At 44.2% G+C, this 26154-nt stretch overlaps 1 pseudogene; it reads left to right on the top strand.

Annotated features, from left to right (window-relative positions):
• Window positions 1–24313, top strand: LOC147108319 (uncharacterized; annotated as a pseudogene).
• The last annotated feature ends 1841 nt before the right edge of the window (window positions 24314–26154 follow it).

Raw genomic sequence — 26154 nt, forward strand, 5'->3', positions numbered from 1 at the left:
ATGGCAGCCAGAGAAGGTGGGAGTACCAGGCAGTCTGGTACCCATTTGTGGACCCCACACAAGACCCAGACAAATGTCCGAGAAAGTAAGAGGGGAGCCGTGGACAAACAAATGCCTCCTAATGTGCCACAATGGACAATGTTCCAACCCTACAAGGGCAATCAGTGGACTTGCTACCTTCTGATCCAGCAAAACCCAGGAACCATCACCAAATTAACCCTAGTAGCACTGTTAAAACAGATTGCTCGAGAAACCGTACCACTCCTTTAGACGTGACCTTCGGCCTCCTGCTGATGTTACCGTCGGAAAGAACGCGTTGCACAAGATATTCTGAACTCCCACAATTAAATCAGCGGGCAGCACCAAAATACCGGTGCTGCCTTAACCTTTTGTGGGCGGCCGTTAACCTTGGCCCGTAGTGGCAGCGCCCGTTTTTGGGCTTAATCGAATTTCTAGGCCACGATGTCTGGAGCATTATGACTAGGTACTTCCTACCCCCTCGCAGCCATGTAATCTGCTGGGAGAGACAGAACTTCCCCTCCCCTTTAACCATGGATGCATCACAGCTGAATCCGATCCTTTCCTCACCAGATGTCCACACTGCCAATAGGATAATTGAAAAATGATTGGGTGTGGGAACCTTGGCTGATTTACCCCTCAATAATTCAGGTGCCGCTACTACCACTCTGGCTGATATCAGCTAATTCAGCATAGATTGTGGATTCAACCTGAACAGGCTGGGGTTGTTTTCCTTGGAGCAGAGAAGGCTGAGGGGGAACCTGATTGAGGTGTACAAAATTATGAGGGGCATAGATAGGATAGATAGAAAGGAACTTTTCCCCTTAGTAGAGGGGTCAATAACCAGGGGGCATAGTTTCAAGGTAAGGGGCAGGAGATTTAGAGGGGATTTGAGGAAAAACTTTTTCACCCAGAGGGTGGTTGGAATCAGGAACTCACTTACTGAAAGGGTGGTAGAGGGAGGAACCCACACAACATTCAAGAAGCATTTAGATGAGCACTTGAAACACGATAGTATACAAGACTACGGGCCAAGTGCTGGAAAATGGGATTAGAATAGACAGGGCTTGATGGCTGGTGTAGACACGATGGGCCGAAGGGCCTCTTTCTGTGCTGTATAGCTCTACTATGAAACCACTGAGCCACTACAGGTGCTTCTTTCATTTGCATTTGAGACATTGAAAGTCCTCCTAATCCTTCCTGCAATGGTACTCATTTATTGCTTGTGAGCGTTTCAGTGTGCTGTGTGGTTTAGATACTACAGCCTGAACTCTAAACCTCAAAAGAGCCTTCCGTTTAGATTCGCTTGTGTGCACTGGGGGCCCCTTAAGGGAACTTAGCTGTGAGAAGATTCATGACTTTTGAATTATATGCTTATTCCCGTCACCAGTGACCGCCCTTCACTGTTCATCAAAAACGCTACTTTTAACACAACATTATACAGGAAACTCTTTTTTATCCGGCACCGATGGGACCGGCATGGTGCCGGTTTATCAAAAAGTCCGGATTACAGAGAGGTATAGTAAAAGGTACGAGAGCTCCGTACACAGCAACAAATCCAGCCTTCCCTGTTGCTTAGCAACAGGTGCAGGAACCCCGGCCACAAGATCCAGGCGTCCCTGTTGCTTAGCAACAGGTGCAGGAACCCCGGCCACAAAATTCGGGCATCCCCGTTGCTTAGCAACAGGTGCAGGAACCCCGGTTACACAGCCACAGATCCAGGAACAGCCACTAATATGAAGTAAAACTTACCTGAACCTACTCCTGAATTTTGCCAGTTAACAGAGATTTCCGGTTATTTAGGTGCCGGTAAATCAAGAGGTTCCTGTACTGTAGATGGTTTGACTGACTAACTAGTGAAGACTAGCAGCAGCAAGTGCATTGCCTTTTACTGGAGCAAATGAATAAAAATGGAATCCTGTTTTATGCAGCACTGCATTGAAATGAATGTCTCCTGAATGAAGGTCCCTTGATCCACCTCATTCATTCCCAAGACCTCATAGCTAGGCACTCATGGAGGCTTTTTAATTTCCTCAGGCAGTGAACATGAGTATAGAGGCCAGATTCTGCTCCTCAGTAAAAAAAGAACTTGCATTTATATAGCACCTTTCACGACCACAGGACGTCCCAAAGTGCTTTACAACCAATTCAATAATTAATTAAGTGTAGTCACTGTTGCAATGTTGGAAACACGGCAGCCAATTTGCACACAGCAAGCTCCCACAAGCAGCAATGAGATAAATGACCAGATAATCAGTTTTAGTGATATTGGTGGAGGGATAAACATTGGCCAGGACAATGTTTAACCAGGACACTTGCCAATATTGCTTCTGCACCAACCTCCTGTTGCTCTAGGGGATTGAATGCTGCTGGGGGTAAGAATTCCTGCAATCGTTTTATGAGCACTCCCGTTGGCAGCAATCTTTCATCCCTTGGAAGCGGGGCTAAGGGTGGAGGGGGGAAGACAGTGCCAGGACGAACTGAGGGGTAGGGTAGTGAAAGGTACCAACATGAACTGAGGGGGTAGCGGGGTGGGGGGGGGGTGGTGAATGCCAGCATGAGTGGAAGAGACAGAACAAAGTGAAGTAAGGGGTGAGATGATGGAAGAGTACTAATGTGAACTATTGAGGGAGCCTTTGGGGAAGTGATGGACTGATTGCTCTGTTTAATATGAATAAACCCAAATATCATCTATTTCCCATAATTGTTTGGATTAAAAATTTGTGAAGTAAAAAGTATTTAAAATAAATCATAATGTATTAAATTTAATGCAAAAATGTCATAAATTTCTCAATAAAAATAGACCGATTATCAGTGGATCAAAAAGTATTTGAGCCACATCAACACAGAAACAGCACAAAAACTACCCAGAACTTGACACCACAGGCCGCCTCATTCACTGAGACCATAAGGCCTGTGTGGAGAATTAAAATGCTGTACTAATGCTTTTCTATTTTTTTTATAGAGAAACCCAAGGCTATCAAAGAGTTAGAGAGAAGGCAAGGTTTAGCCATAATGTTGGGGTAGTGTAGAAAGAAAGGAAAAAAGTTGCATTTATATCGTGCAAAGAACTTCACATCCCATTAGGTTACTTTGAAGTGCGGTCACTTGTTAGGTAGGCGGACACAACAGCCAATCTGCTCACGGAAAAGTTCCACAAAATACAATGAGATAAATGACCAGGTAAATCTGTTTTGGTGGTGTTGGTTGAGGGATAAATGTTGGCCAAGACACTAGGAGAACTCCCCTGCTCGTCTTTGAATAGTGGAATGGGATCTTTTACATTCACCCAAGAGGGAAAACAGGGTCTTGGTTTAACGTCTTACCCAAGAGACGGCACTTCCGACAGTGCATCACTCCTTCAGTACTGCCCTGTAGTGTCAGCCTAGATTATGCACTCAATCCTGAAGTGGGTCTTTAATGCACATCCTTCCGAAGGAGCTGTACTTTATATAATCTGTTCTATCCCTGATTAAGGGTTTTTTGGCGAATGTGCCATTTGGGACAAAGAAAATTAAGGAAAACGTTGCTTAAAATGCATAAAACAGGACTTTACTAACGCTGAATTTGTAATGAATGATATTGCGAATGTGCAATAAATGATATCAAGACAGTAAGATCCCAAGCAACTAGTGAGAAACTGCGTTCAAAAGGAGCATGATCAGAGAATTGGGGCTACAATCGAAGTTTGCAGAATTCACATTAGTGAGTGTTGGCAGGCTATTCCGTCATGTGGGTGTATCACAAACGAGCCCAACTCTGTTCTCACTTAACCTCTTCTGCATACATGATCGTTCAAGCACGGGTCAATGGGGGTACTCTTCAACACCTGGGCTGTAACCTTGCATAGACTTTTAAGCAAAATTAAAGCCCATGGGATTACAGGGACAGTGGCAGCAAGGATACAAAATTGGCTAAAGGACTGAAAGCAGAGAGTAGTGGTGAACAGCTGTTTTTCAGACTGGAGTGAAGTATACAGTGGTGTTCCCCAGGAGTCGGTATTAGGACCACTGCACTTTTTGATATATATTAATGACCTGGACTTGGGTATACAGGGCATAATTTTAAAGTCTGCAGATGATATTTAGGGCTGGATTTTGCCAATGGGGAGCTTTTGGAGGCGAGACTCCCACTTGTCGGGTTTCAGTCCCGCCTCCATCAACTTCTGGCCAACCCACGCTATTTTCCCTTGATTGACCGTGTTAAGCCTGCCCAGCGGGTTTAGCAGGCCAATTAAGGGGAAGCCCATTACAGAGCACGTCAACGTATGATGTTTCATCTGTCAAAAAATGTTGACAGATGAATTGTCATCGTTTGACAGCTCTGTGAAGCTGTCAAGCAGTGACATTCGCTGTAGTTTAATGAGTTCTTGAATTCAAGACTCATCAAACCTCTTTATTTAGCAGAAATTAGATGGTTGTTGCATTGGAGAATGCAACGGCCATCTGTCATCTCTGCCGCGGAGGTGCGAGACAACGATTGAAGCCTGCAGGAAGAAACAAAGGTAAGTAAACTTTTACTAACACTTTCCACTTACCTCACATACTCACCTCTCCACACTTGCACCCATCACTTACCTTCACAGCGCACTTTTGCAATCCTCAGACCCCTGCAGACCCATTACTCGCCTCGGTGTCTCTGGTGGGGTTCGGTGCCTTCGAGAAGCCTGCACTTGTGTGGGTAAAATGGGGATAATCCTCTTATCTGCCTGTTAACTACCCGCCTCCTGGCAAGATGGCACGGAGGCGGGTTGGGCACCCGCCCCCAGGTTCTGCCATTTTCCCGGCACACCCGTCTCCATACCCGCCTGGGCTGGCAAGATTGCGTCCATAATGTAGTAAACAATAAAGAGGATAGTAACAGACTTCAGGAGGACATAGACAGACTGGTGAAATGGGCAGACACATGGCAAATGAAATATAATGCAAAGAAGTGTGAAGTGATACATTTTGGTAGGAAGAATGAGGAGAGGCAATATAAACTAAAGGGTACAATTTTAAAGTGGGTGCAGGAACAGAGAGCCCTTGGGGTATATGTACACAAATCTTTGAAGGTGGTAGGACAAGTTGAGAAGGCTGCTACAAAGCATATGGGATCCTGGGCTTTATAAATAGAGGCATATAGTACAAAAGTAAGGAAGTTATGCTAAACCTTCATGAAACACTAATTAGGCCTCAGCTGGAGTATTGTGTTCAATTCAACACTATTGATGTCAAGGCCTTAGAGAAGATGCAGAAGAGATTTTCTAGAATGGTACCAGGGATGGGGGACTTCAGTTATATGGAGAGACTTGAGAAGCTGGGCTTGTTCTCCTTTGAGCAGAGAAGGTTAAGAGGAGGTTTGATAGAGGTGTACAAAATCATGACTGGTTAGACTGAGTAGAGTGAAAAACTGTTTCCAGTACCAGAAGGGTCAGTAACCAGAGGACACACATTTAAGGTGATAGGCAAAAGAACCAGAGGCGACATGAGGGATTTTTTTTACGCAGCGATTTGTTAGAACATAAGTAAATAAGCAATAGGAGCAGGAGTAGGCCATTTGGCCCCTCGAGCCTGCTCCGCCATTTAATGAGAACATGGCTGATCTGATCTTGGGCTCAGCTCCATTTCCCTGCCCGCTCCCCATAACCCATCAACCCCCTAATGTTCAAAAATCTGTCTATCTCCGCCTTAAATATATTCAATGACCCAGCCTCCACGGCACTCTGGGGCAGAGAATTCCACAGATTCACGACCCTCTGAGAGAAGAAATTCCTCCTCATCTCAGTTTTAAATGGGCGACCCCTTATTCTGAAACTATGCCCCCTAGTTCTAGATTCCCCCATGAGGGGAAACATCTTCTCTGCGTCTACCATGTCGAGCCCCTGTTGTGATCTGGAATGCACTGCCTGAAAGGGATAGGGTCATTGTGATTTTTCTAATAACTGACTTGTATGGTATGACAAGGATGAATAGTTTTTATCAAGAATTAATTCTTTAACTGGCAAAACTTCAATTGTCAACAATTCAAGTAATGATTTCTCCTGCTTGGAATTAGAGGGTAGATTTTACGAAACAGTGCAGAGCATCGCATGGCAGGAATGCACATTGGGAATTTGGAGGTGAGGGTCAGCACACCCGATTTGTGGCCCATGTGATTTTCCATTAATCTCAATGGATGGAAATTCATTTTTGAGCACAGAATGGATGGAAAATCATACAGCCACAAATTGGACCTGCTGATCTCAGTGGCTGAATTTCCAATATGCTCTTCTGTCAGGTGAATCTCTATGCAGCGAGTGACAATTCATGAATTTTACTTCATGAATTAATGAATAGCTTTAAAATGAACTGCAAATTGCAAAATGAATAACAATATATTTATAGCAAGACAGGAATTAAATGCACTGGGTTACTCTAGGCAAGCTTGGCCTGTGCTAATCCTGTGCAGCGCCGTGGGACGTTTTACTACGTTAAAGGGGCTATATAAATACAAGTTGTTGTTGTTGTGATCACTGTGACTCTGTAGGAATAGTGCCCTTCAAATTACTCTGAAGGGGTCTTTGAAGTTCGTGCGGGATATGCCCTAAAATGTAGTTTTGGCTTGAAAGCTGACCACACAAAATGGAGTTCAACTGTTGAACTGAATGCTGGGTAAAAGGCTTTTAGCTAACACATGGCCTCAGCTTGTTCAAACCATCCTGAGCCTTTTGGCCATGGAGTTTCCCAGATAATTTGGCCATAAAATCTTTTTAGTCAAAGGCCATAAACTAATTAAAGCCATAAAACCTTGAGGTTAATTGCACCAGGAAGACCTGTGTTTACACTACAGGCATCCCTTACTATTGTGAGAAGCCATTATTCCCTAACTCAAACCACCTAGGTAATACCTAATGGAACATAAAAGATGCCACCACTTCCCATTTGTGTGAAAAAGCTTCTTGAGAAATGCAAGACTGATAGAGAAAGGGTCGTAATAGTCGTAGACACAAAGTCTGACTTGCTGGGGGAAAAGCCATGCTCCAGCGACTCAGACAGCCACAGAGCTCAGGTTTTATTGGCAGAAATGGGGCAATGTCATCTGGCACCACTGTCATCCTGATTGTATAAGTGAATGTAGGGAGAGCTACCTTTAAAATCAAGATATAAAAACCTCGGTGTTAGACAATCAATAGTCAGTAGTAGTCAACAATAAAAAAAGAAAAGAGAGACTTGCATTTTATTGGGTCTTTCATGACCTCAGGACATCCCAAAGCGCTTTACAGCCAATGAAATACTTTTCAAGTCTAGTCACTGTTGTAATGTAGGAAGACAATCTGTAATAATCTTTATCTAGAGAGAACACGCTGTTTCTCTTTGTCTTTGTAGAAGTAGTAGTCTTTCCGTTAGTTCACTTAAGTTCTCTTTGTTATGTAAGAACTTTACCTAGCAGGCGTAGAGTGGTGCCTTTACAGGTACAACGCACTGGGGTTCATTTCTAGAGGGGTAGAATTAAAAAGCAGAGAAGTATAGAACCTTGTTAGACCACACCTAGAGTACTGTGTACAGCTCTAGTCTCCATATTAGAAAAAGGATATAGAGTTACTGGCGAACATGCAAAAAAGATTTACAAGGATGATACCAGAACTGAGAGGATATACTTATCAGGAAAGATTGAACAGGCCGGGGCCCTTTTCTCCAGAAAAGAAAAGGCTGATGAGTGACCTGATAGAGATCTTTAAGATTATGAAAGGGTTCGATAGGGTAGACGTAGAGAAGATGTTTCCACTTGTGGGGGAGACCAAAATTAGGAGCCATAAATATATGATAGTCACTAATAAATCCAATAGGGAATTCAGGAGAAACTTCTTTACCCATAGAGTGGTGAGAATGTGGAACTTGCTACCACATGGAGTAGTTGTGGTGAATAGCATAGATGCATTTAAAGGGAAGCTGGTTAAACACATGAGGGAGAAAGGAATAGACGGTCATGCTGATAGGATTAGATGAAGCAAGATGTGTGGAGCATAAACACCGGCCTGGTCTTGTTGGGCCGAATGGCCTGTTTCTGTACTGTACATTCTTTGTAATTCTATGTAAAGCGTATTAGGACAAGGAGTAAAACATCGAGTGAGCTTGTGACTCTGTAACAGCTAATTGCTGGCAAAGAAAAGTGTTACTTAACTTTATAAGTGTCCAAGAGAGATGAGAATGAAGCCTGCTCAAGTATTGTTGCTTGTGCATAAGGTGAGTTGAGTTGGAACCTTCACCCAAAGTTGGGAGGTGGCACATGTGGCGCATAAACACCAGCACAGACCAGTTGTGCCCAGTGGCCTGTTTCTGTGCGGTAAATTTTATGTAATTCTATGTAAAGTTACCAAGGAAGATCATTGAAGCAGACAGCGTTGCTGGAGAGAGAACTGATTGAAGAGATGGGTAGGTGGGATTGAAGTTATCAAGTGTGTCGGGTTGGCTTAGTTGATAGAACTCTCACCTCTGGGTCAGAAAGTTGTTGGGTCAAGCCTCATACCAGCTTTAATATTATTATCTATGTAAGCTAACATTCCAAGCAGTAAAGAGGGATTGCTCCATTGTCAGAGGTTCTGCCCTTTGGATGAGATGTTGAAAAGAGGGCCTGTCTGCCTGTTCTCATTGTTCAGGTGGCTGTTAAAGATGACGATGAGCAGAGAGCTGTCCTGGCAAACATTCCTTCCTCAACCAACACCACCAAAAACACTTTATCTGATCATTCATCTCATTGCTTGTTCATTTGAAACTTTCCAGTTGGATGAGGTACTATACATTTGCATGAATTATTGAAAAGAATGGACTTGTTGGGCCTGATATCCTAAAAATTCTTTGAGTCAAAAGAGTGAATTTTTTAAATCCTTGTGCCTTTTTTTCCTTACAGCTGGAAATGATGAGATCCTGATGGTTACACAATCCCCACCTCACCTATCGGCAATGGAAGGAGACTCGGTGACAATGACTTGTTGGATTAATAGCTCAAGTGCAGACCTGCGAATAGAATGGAGTAAACTCTTACCAGAGGGAAAGATGGTCATTCTCTCCTTCAAAGGGAACGCACCCATGCTTTACCCGAATTACACTAAAAGAATGCAACATTTCTTCAAAGATGCAGTTAGCTCTCTGACTATCTCCCGCATAAACTTGAATGACACTGGGATGTACTTGTGTGAAGTATTAATTGAGATTCCTCCACCAGTGTACAGAAAGTCTGGGAACGGGACTAATCTGCAGGTCCAAGGTACGTATTAATGATTGTGTTTTGGCTGTTAAAATTCAACCAACTTGCATACATACGAAAATGACAGGATAGGAAAAGGCACACTGGTCCATCTAGCCTGTCCCATATAGTTGTGCTCCTCTACGCATCACAATACAGACACTCCCTACCTGCCAGCTAATCTCCTGGGAGAAGCGAAAAACCGATAAAACCCCAGGTCAATTAGGAGGAAAAAAATCTGGAAAATTCCTCTCCAACCTCTTTAGGCGATTGAAACTAGTCCAGCAGATCACATTCACCCTGATTTATATTACAGGATACCTACCTCTTGAACGAAGTGATCCCCACCCCAGCCAGAAACAGGTCCAGCTCTCGCTTGAAGGAAAATAGAGAATCAGCGTTGACTGTATGAGCTGGAAACCTGTTCCACAGGTCCACTATTCTCACTTAAGTAGTCGTCTTTGTTCAAAGTACTTCCCTGCAGAAAAATTTTAAATTGGAAAACAGCTTAGTTTGAGTGCTCTAAGTTTCATTAATGTAATGAATTTAATGACACATTTATTTATTATTCCAGTTGCCTTCATAGAAAATGCAACATCTTCAAACGACATAACAACTGGTATGTGACGTCTTCCTGATTACAATTACAAAACAGTCGTCTCTTTTTCTTTAGCCTGTATTTTGAACTCTTCTGGATGGCTCAGTGGGTGCTGATACTTAGCAAGACAGGCCCAAGGCTTGATGGCATTTTGGTGCTACAATTAGCCTTGGTAGGCCTCTTGGCTAGGAACAGGGGGGCGGGGGAGGGGGGGGGGTAATATCAGCCTGGCTTCTGCTCCTGGTTGCTGCCCAGTGTCTCCTTCTGTAAAGTGTATGTGGATTGGGTAAGAAGATTGGACTCAGCTGTGATGTCCCCCCCACCTTACAGGGGTAATGTAAAGTATACCAAACATACACCGTTTTAATTTTTTGAAGCTAAGGTATAGGCAAGGATTGAACATAAAAGCTAATTTTGCAAGTTTGGTAGTGGTTGTAGTACCCAGAGGTCAAGAGTTCAATTCTCACCATAGCAAGTTGTGAAACTGAATTCAATAAATCTGATATGTTAACACCAATGTTTGCGTAATTTTTCTTTGGGTGCACGGGCCCTTTAAGGGGCTGCGCAGCCCGGACTTTAACATTGCATAAGCCGGTTCTGGGGCTGTGCAGGACCGGCAGAGAGCTGCATGGCCACACAGCTTATAGGGAACATTGCTTCACACCAGAAAAAAATATGAAAGCTTGCAGGTTTTCATATAAACCCAACTGGTTCCCTAATGTCCCTCAGGGATTTGAGCCTGCCACTCTCACCTGGTCTGGTCTACATGTGACTCCAGTCCCACACTACACGGTTAACTCTTAATGCCCCCTGAAGTGGCCGAGCAAGAGACTTGCTTGTAAACAACTGCTACCAAATTCCGAAAATCAGGCAAACATCAGATGAGCCTTTCACCAACGGTTCAAGCATCGTACCAGGACAAGACTTAGGCAAAGTCCCTGCAAAGTTTTCCTCACCAGTATCGAGGGATTGCCTAAAGTGGGAGAACTCGGGATGATCCTGAAGCAGTGGGCGGTTTTAGCAGAGTAAAGAAAGGCCTAATAGCGCTTGATGTGGCCCAGCCAGATCTGGTGATGGACTGCTACAGTAATTATGTGCTAAGTATGCTCGAGTATGCGCTCCTTGGACTTGAGGGAGAAAAAAGTGGGATAATACCAAGGGAAACGACTGGAATGGGTCGAGAGAAAATGTTCTGCTGGAGACAAGGGCATCAAAGGTGGAGGTGAGGGAGTCGTTGAGCAAATTGACAGCTGCAAATCTGACAAGAGCTATTTTAACTAAAAAGATAAAAGGCTTTCGCTAAAATCATCCACAGGGCATAAAGCAAACTTCCTAACCTGTGCTCTAAAAAGTTCAGCCCTATGTTTCCCAGTGAGGGGCGTGGCAGTGCAGCAGGGGCTGGTATTCTTCGGTTAGGTTAAGGTACGTTGTTGGGGCATGATAGACAGAGCCTTTGCATCTGGCCACGTGATACCTGGCCTGGGGATATTTGATGGTGAGACTGTGTGGCGAAAGTAGAAAAGTGTTGCACTCCCCAGCAATGACACCCTCACCTTAAGGATACATAACTTTACCTTAATAGAACATCAGCTTGCTGCAGGATTTGGCCACAAATGCTTATCGTCTGCCCAGCATAGCGCATGAAACTAATATTGGATTAATGCAAAAGCAAAATACTGCGGATGCTGGAAATCTGAAATAAAAACAGAAAATGCTAGGAAGACTCAGCTGGTCAGGCAGCATCTGTGGAGAAAGAAACGGAGTTAATGGCCCCGATATTTACGGGGAGTTTCCTGGAGGTCCGGCCTAATTTAACAGCAGGACCTCATTTGAATTGGTCTGACTCCATTTCCCGACCGACAACCAGCCAGATTGAGAGGCTGGCTGTCTATCAGGCAGGCCTGTTGCAACCGGGCAGCGGAGAGGAGGGAGGGATCATAGGTCGGGGGGTGGGGGTGGGGGGGGTCACATCGTGGAGGACCTGGAAGGACATCGGGGTGGCGGGGGGGCTGGAGAGGAGATCGCAGGCTGTGAATAGATTGGGGTGGCAACTGATCGTGCGGGGGGTGTTGGATCGTGGGGGTCCGATCGCAGGGGTGGGGGGGGGAGGTGGCGTGGGTGGGCCCGGTCGCGGATGGGGTGTCTGATCATAAGAACATAAGAAATAGGAGCAGGTGTAGGCCGTACGGCCCATCGAGCCTGCTCCACCATTCAATAAGATCATGGCTAAACTTCTACCTCAACTCCACTTTCCCACCCTATCCCCATATCCCTTGATTGCCTTAGTGCCCAAAAATCTATCGATCTCTGTCTTGAATATGCTCAACTACTGAGCATCCACAGCTCTCTGGGGTAGAGAATTCCAAAGAAAGTTTCCACATCTCAGTCCTAAATGGCCGACCCCTTATCCTGAGACTATGACCCCTAGTTCTAGGCTCTCCAGCCAGGAGAAACATCCTCTCAGCATCTACCCTGTCAAGCCCTCTAAGAATTGTATATGTTTCAGTGAGATCACCTCTCATTCTTCTAAACTCCAGAGCATATCGACCCATTCTACTCAATCTCTCCTCATAGGAAAAACATTTCATCCCAGTAATCAATCTAGTGAATCTTTGTTTCACCCCCTCTAAGGCAAGTATATCCTTCCTTAGGTAAGGAGACCAAAACTGTACACAGTACTCCAGGTGTGGTCTCACCAAAGCCCTATATAATTGCAACAAGTCTTCTTTACTCTTATACTGTAACCCCCTTGCAAAAAAGGCTAACATACCATTTGCCTTCCTAATTGCTCGCTGTACCTGCATGTTAACTTTCTGTGATTCATGTACATGAACTCCCAAATCCCTCTGAATACCAAAATTTACTCATCCCTCATCTTTTAAAAAATATTCTGTTTTTCCATTCTTCCTACCAAAGTGGATAATTTCACACTTCATCACATTATATTCCATCTGCCACCTTCTCGCCCAATCACTTAACAGCTTACTTTCCCACCTAGCTTTGTATCAGCAGCAAACTTGGATACACTTGGTCCCTCCATCTAAGTCATTGATATAGATTGTAAATAGCTGAGGCCCAAGCACTGATCCTTGCGGCACTCCACTAGTTACAGCCTGCCATCCTGAAAATGACCTGTTTATTCCTACTTTCTGTTTTCTGTCTGTTAACCAATCCTCAATCCATGCTAATATATTTCCCCCAATCCCATGAGCCCTAATCTTGTGTAACAACCTCTTGTGTGGCACCTTATCGATTGCCTTCTGAAAATCCAAATATACTACATCCATTGGTTCCCCTTTACTTACCCTGCTAGTTACATCCTCTAAAAACTCTAATAGATTTGTCAAACACGATTTCCCTTTCATAAAACTGTGTTGACTCTGTTTAATCATATTGTGATTTTCCAAGTGCCCTTTTACCACATCCTTAATAATAGATTCTAGCATTTTTCCAACTACTAATGTCAGGCTAACTGGCCTATAGTTCCCTGTTTTCTCTCTCCCGCCTTTCTTGAACAGCAGAGTTTCATTTGTTACCTTCCAATCCATGGGGACCGTTCTAAGGTCTAGGGAATTCTGGAAGATCAAAACCAATGCATCCACTACCTCTGCAGGGGAGTGGGGCCCCAATCGCGGGGAATGATCCGAGCGTGGTTGTGGGGGGGTGTGGGGGAATGAGGGTGGGGGGCGTTGGCTGATTGCAGGGAGGGAATATTCAAGGCTGAGATAGATAGGTTTTTGGACTCTAGGGGAATCAAGGGATATGGAGATCGGGTGGGAAAGTGGAGTTGGGGTCGCAGATCAGCCATGATCTTATTGAATGCAGAACACACTCGAGGGGCTGTATGGCCTACTCCTGCTCCTAATTCTTATGTTCTTATGGAAGCAACTTAGCTTGGGGACGCGGGGGAAGCGCTCTTGCTCCTCCTGCCCCACAAGCTGGAAAGGCACTTACCTGAGGGATCCTGCTCTTCTCGCCTCTCTGACATAGAAGTCAATGTTGAAAACCTGCTCAGATCATTTCAATCTCCCATTCCTCTTAATACCAACCCTTATCTTTCCCTGCGCATCAACTCAAGAATCTGTCTGTGGAGCTCACTGATACTGTTCTGACAACTTATCTAAATGTGACCTTGATAAGAGCACCTCCTACAGCAACTGTATGTCTCCACCTTGCACATTGCCTTTCCTTCTGGTTTCTGAGTGAAATTAGACTATTAATGCCAGAGTCTGCTGCATTTGAGAGCAGCTCTATGCCACAGACTCGTCTGATGAGAATTAGACTGAGACACTGACCATGTTAATTTCACTCCATCTGAGCTCCTTTTAAATATTTCAGAAATGCTCTTACAAGCCTGTAATTGACGCACTCAGGGCTAACACTCTCTCAGGATTTTATTGGAACTGTGGTTCACAGCCTTAGGCTAATAAACTCTTTATTAGAATAGATCCAGTGCTGTAGTTAACCCTCAGGTTAATGCATACTCTCATGTATCTTGGAAGAAAGGTTTTGCCTAAAGCACTTGTTATTTCAAGCAAAGTAAAATCATTTGCTGAAGTTTCCCCTCACTCTTCCAAATAACCTTGCTGTTATATGCAGAACCGAGTCATAGACCAGGAAGGTGCTATTCTTTAGTCTCTGACCTGGGTCTACATGGTCTCAAACTCCAACCTGAAAGTCTGTGAAGGCCCAGATGACTTTCAGGACTTGCATGGGCGCAGACTCCAACCTGGACCTAGACAGATTCAAACTCTGATCTAGGCCAGTATGTCTTCAGATTTGGATCTGGACCTGCTTTGCCTCAAACCTGTGCTTTCACCCATCTGTGATATACAGAACAGAATGCTACTGAATATTTTCATGTCAGAAACTGGATTGTTGCTACAGAAGATTACCTGGGCCCTGGTAGCCCTGAAATCTGAGATATCACAATAGATAGGGCCACTTTCATTGCGCATATCAGGTTAGAGTTACATATTCTAATAACTTTTCTCAGATGTTCCTTTATCCAACGAGGACATAAATTGTATAAATCACTCACTGTATAATTGCTCTTTGCCTTAGAATTTAGCACCAACTCGACAGCTGTGTGTTTTGATAACCAGGATTGTATCAAGAAACCTAACCAACATGGTATGTCATACTCAAAGAATTTTGCAATATTTAGGACTCACAATTGGTTCTGGTCAAAATTTTGCCACAACTAAGAACTTAAAAAAATTAAGGTAATTTTTTGAGGCTTCGCTCCTGGTGTGGAGCCTCACTAGTCAGCAATGTGGGTCAGAGAAAGGGCTATAACACAAGTCCAGGTCAGAGGCTGGGCCTACATAAGTCATCAGGCTGAAGTCTGAGGCCATGCAAGCCCAGGTTTGGTGAGGTTCTATGTCGGGAGGGGAACATCACAAATTTACTCTTTTCTTTCTGAACCAGGAACTAGGAAGATTCCAAAAGTCCAAAGTTGTGAGGAGGAACTTGCAGAAGCAAACTTGGATTTCACTGAGGGAAAGAAGTTTGAGGTGGAGGGAAGGGAATGTGATTCAGGTCGACATTTATAAAAGAGAGGCACATTTTGCTTCTGCAGCTTTAAGGGAAGGAACCAGGCCAATCAGGACTCTGCTTCAATCATGCTGCTTTTACACTTCTCAAGCACTTAAACTGTCATTTAACCAGCATAAATGGTGAATATTTCATTCAGCCAGCTGTAGAATGGCAAAGACTTAGTCAAAATGGCCAATGCATAGTTTGTGAATCCTGTTTTGCTGATTGGGACATAGAGGTTATGTTAGATAGTGTAATGCGAATGAGCAGTAAACCATTTGAGCTGAGGTGGTAACAAATATCCACAATGTGGTAGTAAACAGTAGTGGCTTTATTATATATATATATGTTAAGTCTGTGTGTTATAATGAGAATTACTACACAGACCACAAGAGTAAATTTTAACAGGTCTTTACTAGTCGAAGGTCAGGGCGGAACTGCCCAATAAATCATTACACAGCACTTATATACCGGTGTGGTCACCGCCGGTATTACAGTATACAGCAGCCAAGATAAAGTAGTGCCACTCTTAAAATAGTTCTCTTAAAGGTGGAACGGTTACATACACTACAATCCTCCCTTTTTAGCTTAACAGTATATATTCCCCATTAAACATAGCATAACAACATATATACACAACTTCATGTAAAAGCAGTTCACAGATTCAGTCTCTCTGGAGGCTTCCTGACTCGGTCTGGATAACGCCTCGGTGGTGTAGTAGTTTTCGGTGGTGTAGTAGGTTCTCGTTGCTGGGGTGACTCATCTAATAGTCCTTCACTGGCCTTAACAGCTTGAACTTTCGTAACTTCAGAACCAGCATTGTTGACTTCTAAAGGCTCGAGTACCTTGGGAAGTTTTTCTGCTTCCAGGCTGATTTGGCTCAGTTCGGAGGGACCACGTGCGTGACCTGGTAGGGGTGATAATGGTTCAGATGAGTCATCATCTTCTGCTTCCTCTCTATTGTCTTCTATTTCCTCCCTCACTTCAGCGTTTGCCTCTGCCACCAATTCCCTGAGTGGCTTATTACTGCTGACACTGCTCACAAAAGGGTGCTCTTTCTTCTTAGCTTTCAACTGATCGATGAATTTGACATATTCCCTTTCTTGCTCAGCTTTGATTCGTTTGGCCTCATCGCGCAGACGGTTTGTGTGTTCCTGACCCATTTTCTCAATCAGCTGCTTCTGCTGTCTTCCCAGATTCTCCAACTCTGTGTCAAAGAACTTTTTCTTTGCATTCATCTCTTGCTCAAAACGGCGAATCATTTGTTCTAATTGCTGTTGTAGTTTGAAATTGAGTTGAGTTCGAGCCCGGTGTTCCTCAGAAATGTGCATGTCTGTAGACTGGACAGACTCAGAATTCTCTGTCAAACTATGTTGTTGTTGTTCAGTGGAATTCTGTTCTGATACTTTGTTCTCTTCTGAAGCATTTATGCACTCCTTCGTTTTTCCATCATTAGTCTGCAAGTCCATTTTAGACTTGTCTTTTGCACATGGGCTGGTCTTACCATCATCAGTTCCAGAGTCTGAGCTGATTGTCTTCACCGAGTTCTCACTCTCTGCTTTGTCACCGTCACTGCTGCCTATGCCCTCATCCAATATTCTGGACAATCGTTCAGGTTTGACACATTTTTTTCCGGAATCTACCGTTATTGCTTTTAGGGAGTGCCAGTCCATATTTATTTTCCTGATCCACTCCCGTCCCAGAAGTGGTGGACCTCCCTCAGGTAGTACATATATGTCCATTCCTTGGTGTTCTTTGCCCTTGTGTACCACCTTGACCTTTATCTTTTCGATGGGGTATACTCTTTGCCCCGTGTATGTCTGCAATACTATCTTCGTATCCCGTAGGGGAATATGTGTGAATAACCTTCTGTAATCTTGCTTATTCATGACCGTCAACGCCGATCCGGTGTCCAATTCCATCTTCATTTGGACTCCTGCTATCTGAAGTGTGACCCAGATAGTTTGTCGGTCAGCTTCCTTACTCACATTGTGACTTCTCAGACTACCCAGTTCCTTGCTGTTGTAGTCTGAATCCGAATTCTGTTCATCCGAACTCTTCTCAGCCACCTTATGTACCTTTCTGCACTTTTCCTGCGGTGACTTTTTGTTGCTGGTCTTCTTTCCTGACCGGCATACTTTAGCTATGTGACCAAGCTTGCCACATTTTCTACATTCCTGGTTTTTAAACCAGCATTGGTTCTGATCGTGTGTTGTCTTCCCACAACGATAACATTTCGTTGTACCCAAAGCCATTTGATCTACGCTGAGTACCGCTGCCTTCAGCTGCATTTCCGCAGTGCCTCTCGCTGCGGCTTCGTGCGATGCTGCAATAGTGACAGCCTTATCAAGTGTAAGATCATTCTCTTCAAGTAGCCGCTTTTGTGTTCCTTCTTTCGACAATCCACACACGAATTTGTCTCTCAGTGCCTCTGTCAGTCTTTCCCCAAACTGACAGTATTTCGCTAGCTTACGCAGTTCAATTAAATACTCCGCGTTGCTTTCCTCTTTCCGTTGCGTTCTCGCATAAAATTTAAATCGTTCCGCTAACATCAGCGGTGTGGGGTTCAAATGATTTCTCAGGACAGCAACAATATTAGCGAAAGTCTGATCCGTCGGTTTAGCTGGTGATAGAAGATGCTTCAATAGCCCGTATGTCTTCGCACCCATTGAGTTTAGTAAGGTTAGTGCTTTATCGTTATTTGATATTTTATTTGCCTTACGATAAATCTCTATGCGTTCTACATACGTGGCCCAATCTTCAACATCGGGATCGAAATCGTTGATGTTACCACGCTTAGGCATCCTCGCAATCTTCTTGAGAAACAAAAGAATTTTTTTTTTTTTTTACAAAATGGCGGTTTCCCGCGCTTGTCTTCTTCCCCCGCCTACGAAAATGGCGGCTTCCCGCGTTTGCCTTTCTCCCCCGCTGGCTGTAATGGCGATTGCCGTATTGCTGCGTTCGCCCTCCCCAGCGGTTCTCGAATCGTGCCTCCCAGCCCCTCTTGCAGTCCGGTCCTTCCCCCCCGGCTGCGGCTGAGTACTCCGCGGTTTTTTTTATTTTCTCCCGCGCCTTACGCTGTCCCGGTCGCTGCACCTCGCGGCCTCGATAGCTGCCCGGCCTTTTTCACCGGTCGCGGTCGAGCTCTCTCTCGACGCTGTTGCGTCTCCCAGCCCGCTATTTTCTCCCGCGCCTTACGCTGTCCCGGTCGCTGCGCCTCGCGGCCTCGGTAGCTGCCCGGCCTTTTTCACCGGTCGCGGTCGAGCTCTCTCTCAACGCTGTTGTGTCTCCCAGCCCGCTTGCAGCCCGGTCTTTTTGCACCGGCTGCGTTTGCATTCACCGCGGCTCCCATGCCTTACGCTGCCCCAGTCTCAGCGCCTCTGGCCCCGACTTCTGTCCGGCTCTTTTCCCCCGGCTGTGGTCGAGTTCTCCGCCCTTATATCCTCCTTTCTTCCCTCCCCTACTTCACAGCCAACGTGGCCGACTTGCTGCTCGTCGCTGATCGGCTTACCCACCACCGTGATAGAAGGGATGATCACTGCCTGTTGCTGATGGAAGGCTTCATGTCAGAATTCTTCCTTTGCTCTGCAGACCCGAGTCTTCTCTCAGCAGAATGATGAGGGCGGATGCCTCTTCTCGACGCCCGTTAAACTGCCTTGGATGTATCTCTGCCGCAGGGTAAGATTGTACTCGTCGCCACTGTTAAGTCTGTGTGTTATAATGAGAATTACTACACAGACCACAAGAGTAAATTTTAACAGGTCTTTACTAGTCGAAGGTCAGGGCGGAACTGCCCAATAAATCATTACACAGCACTTATATACCGGTGTGGTCACCGCCGGTATTACAGTATACAGCAGCCAAGATAAAGTAGTGCCACTCTTAAAATAGTTCTCTTAAAGGTGGAACGGTTACATACACTACAATATATAATATATATATGTTAATAGGATGAAATTAAGTAAGGTGGGAGGAGGCTTTTGTGGAGCATAAACACCAGCATAGACGGCCTGTTTCTGTGCTGTAAATTCTATATATATATATATATATATATATCCATCATCTCCATAAGGTGGGATGACTTGCCAGTTGCAAGCAGCTCACAGACGCAAGTGAATGAATTTACTTGGTGTCTAGGCTCACACATGCTGCATGGTCAAAGGTGAAGTCCTGGAGGATTGCTTGTGCCAGCATGACCCAGTACCTTGAGCGGGGGTGGGGGGGGGGGAGAAAATGAGCAAAAAGACAGACGAACATACGAACAATGATGGGCAGGTAAAGACCATCTGGCCCATCCGGCCTGTCCCACACACTTGTGATACCTTGTGTATCACAATACATACACTCCCCACCCCACCCAAACAATGATTCAGTAGTTTTGATTAAACTGGGTACATTATAATTTTGTATTGTCATGTATCTGTCTGCAGATTTAATTGCAAATGGTGACAGTGAATGGTGACCTGATTACTTTGTTCTGTTTAGCAGATTCAACAAGATGGATTCTGATTAGCTGTATATCGTCTATCGCATTGGTTGTGTCCATCACCACTTTCTTTGTTGCTAGGAGATTAATTAAATCTAAAAAAGGTAAGGAGGACCTGGGTTGGGTTAAAACTGAGATGACCAAAGTAAATTGATGATTTTGATGCAAATGAGATGGACATACTAGAAAGGTTAAAAGGCTCAACAAACAAATCCCCAGGGATAGATGGTTTTTATTCCAGAATGCTGAAAGAAATTAGGGAGGAGATATGTGAGGCGCTGACAATCATTACAAGGGAGTCACTAGGAAGTGGGTAGATTGGAAACAGGCCAACGTGACGCCCATTTTCAAGAAGGGTGACAAACTAGATTCAGGCAACTACAAACCCATTAGTCTCACCTTCATTCCGTGTGGAAAAAAATTATAGCAGTTCAATTGAGGGATCATAGAATGATATAGCACAGAAGGAGGCCATTCGGTCCATCATGCCTGTGCTGGCTCTTTGAAAGAGCTATCCATTTAGTCCCACTCCCCTGCTCTTCTCCATAGCCCTGCAAAATTTTCCCCTTCAAGTATTTATCCAATTCCTTTTGAAAGTTATTATTGAATTTGCTTCCACCACCCTTTCAAGCAGTGGATTCCAGATTATAACAACTCGCTGCATACATTTTTTTCCACCTGTTGCCTCTGTCTCTTTTGCCAATTACCTTAAATCTATGTCCTCTGGTTACCGACCCTCCTGCCACTGGATACAGTTTCTCCTTATTTACTCTATCAAAACCATTCATGATTTTGAACACCTCCATCAAATCTCCCCTTAACCTTCTCTGCTCTAAGGAGAACAACCCGTTTCTCTAGTCTCTCCACGTAACTGAAATCTTTCATCCCTGGTACCATTCTAGTAAATCTCCTCTGCACCCTATTTAAGGTCTTGACATCCTTCCTAAAGTGTGGTGTCCAGAATTGGCCACAATACTCCAGCTGGGGCCTAACCAGTGTTTTAACGAGGTTTAGCATAACTTCCTTGCTTTTCTACTCTGTGCCTCTATTTATAAAGCCGAGGTGTAGCTGTATAATAATAATTTAGTAAACAGTAGCCAACAGGGATTCAGAAGGGGAAGATCCTGCCTGACCAACCTTCTCGATTACTTTGGGGAAGTGACATCCCAAGTGGACTGTGGAAAGCCCTACGGCGTAGTATACCTCGACTACCAAAAGTAATTTGACAAAGTCCCACATGAAAGGTTATTCTGGAGATTCAGAGAAAACCCTGGGAATGGATAAATAACAGATTGGAAGGTAGAAAGCAATGAATTTTTTGTTAAAGGGGATATGTTGGGTTGGGGAGGGGTGGAGGCAAATACTTGGTGGGGTGCCCCAGGGCTCGGTGTTGAAGTATGTGGGCAGAACAATGGCAGATGAGGTCTGATGAAGACAAGTGCAAAGTACTGCAAATAGGACGGAAAAATAAGCAACAAACATACTCTGTGAACACTGTTGAAATAGCTAATGATGAAGTGGAAAGACATCTAGGAGTCTTAGTAGACTCGATGCTAAACATGCCCAACCAATGTGCAGCAGCAATCAAAAAACCAATAGAATGTTAAACTATATGGCTAAAACAGTTGAATAAATGTCAGCGGAAGTTGTGATCAAATTGTACAATACTCTGATCAGACCGCACCTTGAGTACTGTGTCTGGCTCTGATCACCAAGACACAAGAGAAACATTCAAGTGCTGGAGACCGTACAGAGAAGAACCACAAGGTTCCCTAGTGTCAGGGGTCTGAGTTATGAGGAAGGACTGGAGAGACTTGGGCTTTTCAGCCTGGAAAGGAGGCATCTAAGGGTTGATATTATGGAGATTTATAAGATAATAAATGTTATAGAAAAGGTAAATCCAGAACATTAGTTTAAATTAAATTGTAAGAGTATGACATCGGACATAGGTTCAAACTAATAAAAAGTAACTTTAGGACTGATATCAGGAAGTTCTTTGTCATGGAGAGAGTGATCGACACTTGGACTTCCGAGCAGAGTGGTAGAGGTAAAAAGCCTGGATGCATTTAGGAAACAATTGGATACTGCAACTGGGGGGGACTGTAGGGTGTTTCTGGGTAGATGAACTATTATACATTAAATAGTCTTCCTCATTTGTAATTATCTTGCGATTTTTGTGATTACCATAAAAAGTAAAATGGCTGCCTCTTGTATCATAAAATGGCTTCCGCAGTTTAAAAGCAATGCACTGTTCTCAGTGCAACCTCGTTGCTAACCATGGTTGCCACCTATGTTCCCTGAAATTATTTTTGGCCCTGCGAAGCCCCTTTAAAGAGCTGTGTGAGCCATTCAAAATACTGCACATGTGTGGTTTTTACATTGAAATGCCGGCAAGCCAGCTGCGCGGGATCCCTGGAGCACCACGCGGGGGCACCGTACAAGGAACTCTGGTTGCCACCCCCATAATTTGGGACAGTTTTGGAGCAGGCCTTCAGGAAACTTCGAAGATGCAAGCTGGACATTAAAGGGGTAATTTTGTGAGGCTTTGCTACTGGTAAGCATGGGTTAAAGATACAGCTATAACAGTATATCCTCAATTTGTGCTTTCTGCAAGCAAGGCTTTGCACTGACAGCAAAGCCCCACACAATATAACCTATATAAAATGGCTTAAAAGTACTGGGGGTCTGCTGCGTCATGGAGGTACCGTCTCTCAGATAAGATGTTAAATTCTTGCCCTGTCGGCCTGTTCAGGTGAATGTAAAAGATCACATGGCATACATTGCTCCTTCCACCAAAACCAAATTATCAGGCCATTCATTTCACTTGCAGTTTGTGGGACCTTACATATTGGTTGCCTAGCTTCCCCGCAGAACAACAATGAATACACTTCAAATTGGTAGTAAAAACACTTTGGGACATTGTAAGGACATAAAAAGCATTCTATCAAAAGCCTGATTTTTAAAATAACTCCTTTTTTCCCCACTTTTATAATGACTTACTCCCATAATGTGGAAGTATTTGTTACGGAAGATATTCTGGTTTTTGCGGAAATTTTCATCAGCAGCAAAAGCAAATCTAATCGATTTCAACAATGCTAAACCCCTATAAACCCATTCTTCCAAGGCTGCCGTAACTGGAAAGCTCTTGTAACACATCTCTTACTCTCCTAGACAACATAGTTCATGCCCGATAGGCAATCCTTCTCTTGCCTCTGGTTTCCAACCTCTCTTTTCATGTTGTCAATCCTAATAAGCTCATTGCCTCTCTGAACTTCCTTTTCTTGTTCCTCCTCAGCTCCAATGATACTGTCCTTCACACTTTCCCTCCTCCCTATGTTCCCAATGTGTTGAAATCAAGACTAATTGCATCACTTCCTACTCACTCATTTTCTCCCAAAACTGTGGAACCCCCTCAGTCTGTCCTTCCTACAATCTCCAGGCTTTTAAAACCCAAACCTGGTGTCACATTGGTTATCTCATCTTCTCTCCCACTCTTTTCAACCTTGGTGATGTCCTGCATGATAGGCCATAGGCCTTCACAGAGGTTTCTCAATTTAAAAAGAAGCCAATCTTATACAGACTGTCAAGGAGAAGCTGAACTATATTTCCTTGTGTCGGAACTAGAATGATCTGCATCTTTTCCTTTTTACAGAGGAACCTGTGTACATCAACGTGAAATATAGAAATAAAGCTGGTCAGAACTATCGGCCTACAGAAACAAGGAAATGTGAGATATACACTCTCAAGTAGATGTGGAGATCCTAAGACTGTTGAACCTGAATTGCCACAGGGACTCAATGCAGCTCTGAAATGACTGAAGTTTGAATGACCAGAGATGACGTAGTCTGAGATATTCAAACTATTGGAAAACAGTCCATTGAAGGCACACTGGCCAATGTACCGACCCTGGGAATTTGAAGAATGATCCGTGGAAATATGAAGGATTTTGGAAATTTAAATATCAGTGAATCTTCCTTCTGTGTGGTGGCCCCTAATGACAAGTAGACAATTGGTTCTTCACATACAGCAATAGATTGGGCTGGGTTAAAGTGCAGACCCATGTTGTTCACTAGTGTTTTGTTGTTGGCTACAATCTCATACAGAGTCTAACATGAGGCCTTCTTTCAGGAATGCTGTCCCTTGGAGTGGTTAGACACACCTCTGTGGTGATTGGTGGACATCCTGGAGGGATGTATGTTGGACATCTTGGGGAAGTTAAGGGTTAACAGTCAAACTTCTTTGTATCTTAGACCAACAGGCTTTCCAATATAAACAGGATGACTTTGAAGTGTCATGAGAGGAAGGCATAGCTTGTCTTCTGATGTACCTTTGATGTAGGCAAAATATGGTATGTAAAGGAGCATGGTTTTCAGCATTTCTTTGCTGGGCTCGATACAGAAACTGAAAGCCACTCGCTGTATACAGTTAGGCTGATCACCTGTATTGTGTATCAATTAAGTCTGTTCCATATACTACACCACGAAGTGTCTCGTGCTTACTCGAAATGTGTTGTTGTGAACCAGACAAGGAAGGAGATTGACTGCAAACAGTGACAATACCCCACATGCTGAGCTCACTACTTCAAACCTCCACTCTAGGCAATTGCCAAGTGGAGGCAGGCTTACAAGAAAAAGACTACTTTTTGCACTAACAGCAAAAACTAGATTGTCTGACTTGAAATAAGGACTATTTAAGTGATATTTGATCAGCTTTAGTCAGTATTTCTTTATATGGAATGATGATTCCCCCTTTGAGGCAATCTCTCTGTAACTGTTTCAAAATTTAAAAAAAAATGTCAGGACACTGGATACAGACATCACACAGAACAGGGACAAATACAAATAACTTTGTATTTAACATCACATCGACATAGTTCCTTCAGATACACAAATCATGTCAATAATACAATACAAAGCCCACCCAGTTCCAGTCCATCACTGACAGCGCAGCGCTCAGAATCACAAGCAATGTTTCCTTGAGATTCTAAACACCACAAATCTGCAACGAGAAACCAGAAGGGAGCAGTGGAACTGGGTGATGCAGTGGGTTCAACAGTGACCTTTCACCTCTGGGATTTGGGTCCAAACCACCCCAGACAGAATGGCTGAAAGTCTCTTCTCTCCGGCTGCTGGGCTTCCATGTGTCTGGAACAGTCTGAATTGAGTTTCTAGTGGGCAAGCTCCTTAATTGGCACTAATATCACTCAGACACCACACCATTGCAGAGTCACACTGGTATGGGGGGCGGGGGGGCAATCATCTGGGGCTGAGGTGCACTGCCCGGGCAGAGTACGGGGAGCTGTGTGGTACCTGATCTTAATACTGACATGGGTGCCCGAGGTATTTCATTACCCTGCATTAACATCAATTACCATGGTGAGTAAAATAAAAAAACAGAAAGCAGTAGATTTGAAGCTATCAAACCTGGTGGGAACGAGGCAGGAGGGGCTGTTAGTATTGATGGCTTATACACACCCTCTGTAAGTGAGCTGGCCACCATTTTAACTGCTCTCTTCATGTAGGTGGCCGAGGTGCTCGCCGGAAGCAAGCGGGTGCTTCATCAATCCATGCAAATTGGGGGTCCTATGATGCGATTAGGAACCCAACATGATTTTAGACCCCTCAAATCTCCTCTAAACCTTCCACCAATTATTTTAAATCTGTGCCCCTGGTTTTTGACCCCTCTGCTAAGGGAAATAGGTCCTTTCTATCCACTTTATCTATGCCCCTCATAATTTTCTACACCTCAATAAGGTCCCCCCTCAGCCTCCTCTGTTCCAAGGAAAACAGACTCAGCCTATCCAGTCTTTCCTCATAGCTAAGATTCTCTACTCCCGACAGCATCCTTGTAAATCTCCTCTGTACCCTCTCTAGTGCAATCACATCTTTCCTGTAATGTGGTGACCAGAACTGCACGCCGTACTCTAGCTGAGGCCTAACTAGTGCTTTATACAGTTGAAGCATACCCCTCCTGCTCTTGTATTCTATGCCACGGCTAATAAAGGCAAGCATTCCGTATGCCTTCTTAACCACCTTCAGGGATCTGTGGACATGCACTCCAAGGTCCCTTTGTTCCTCTACACTACTCAGTGTCCTACCATTTAATGTGTATTCCCTTTCCTTGTTAGCCCTCCCCAAATGCATTACCTCACACTTCTCCGGATTGAATTCCATTTGCCACTGTTCTGCCCACCTGACCAATTTGTTGATATCTTCCTGCAGTCTACAGCTTCTTTCTTCAGTATCAACCACACAGCCGATTTTAGTATCATCTGCAAACTTCTTAATCATAGAATACCTATATTCAAGTC

The sequence above is a fragment of the Somniosus microcephalus genome, chromosome 13, assembly GCF_052327205.1.
Source record: "Somniosus microcephalus isolate GS21.2 chromosome 13, FLI_Smic_1.0, whole genome shotgun sequence".
NCBI lineage: Eukaryota > Metazoa > Chordata > Chondrichthyes > Squaliformes > Somniosidae > Somniosus > Somniosus microcephalus.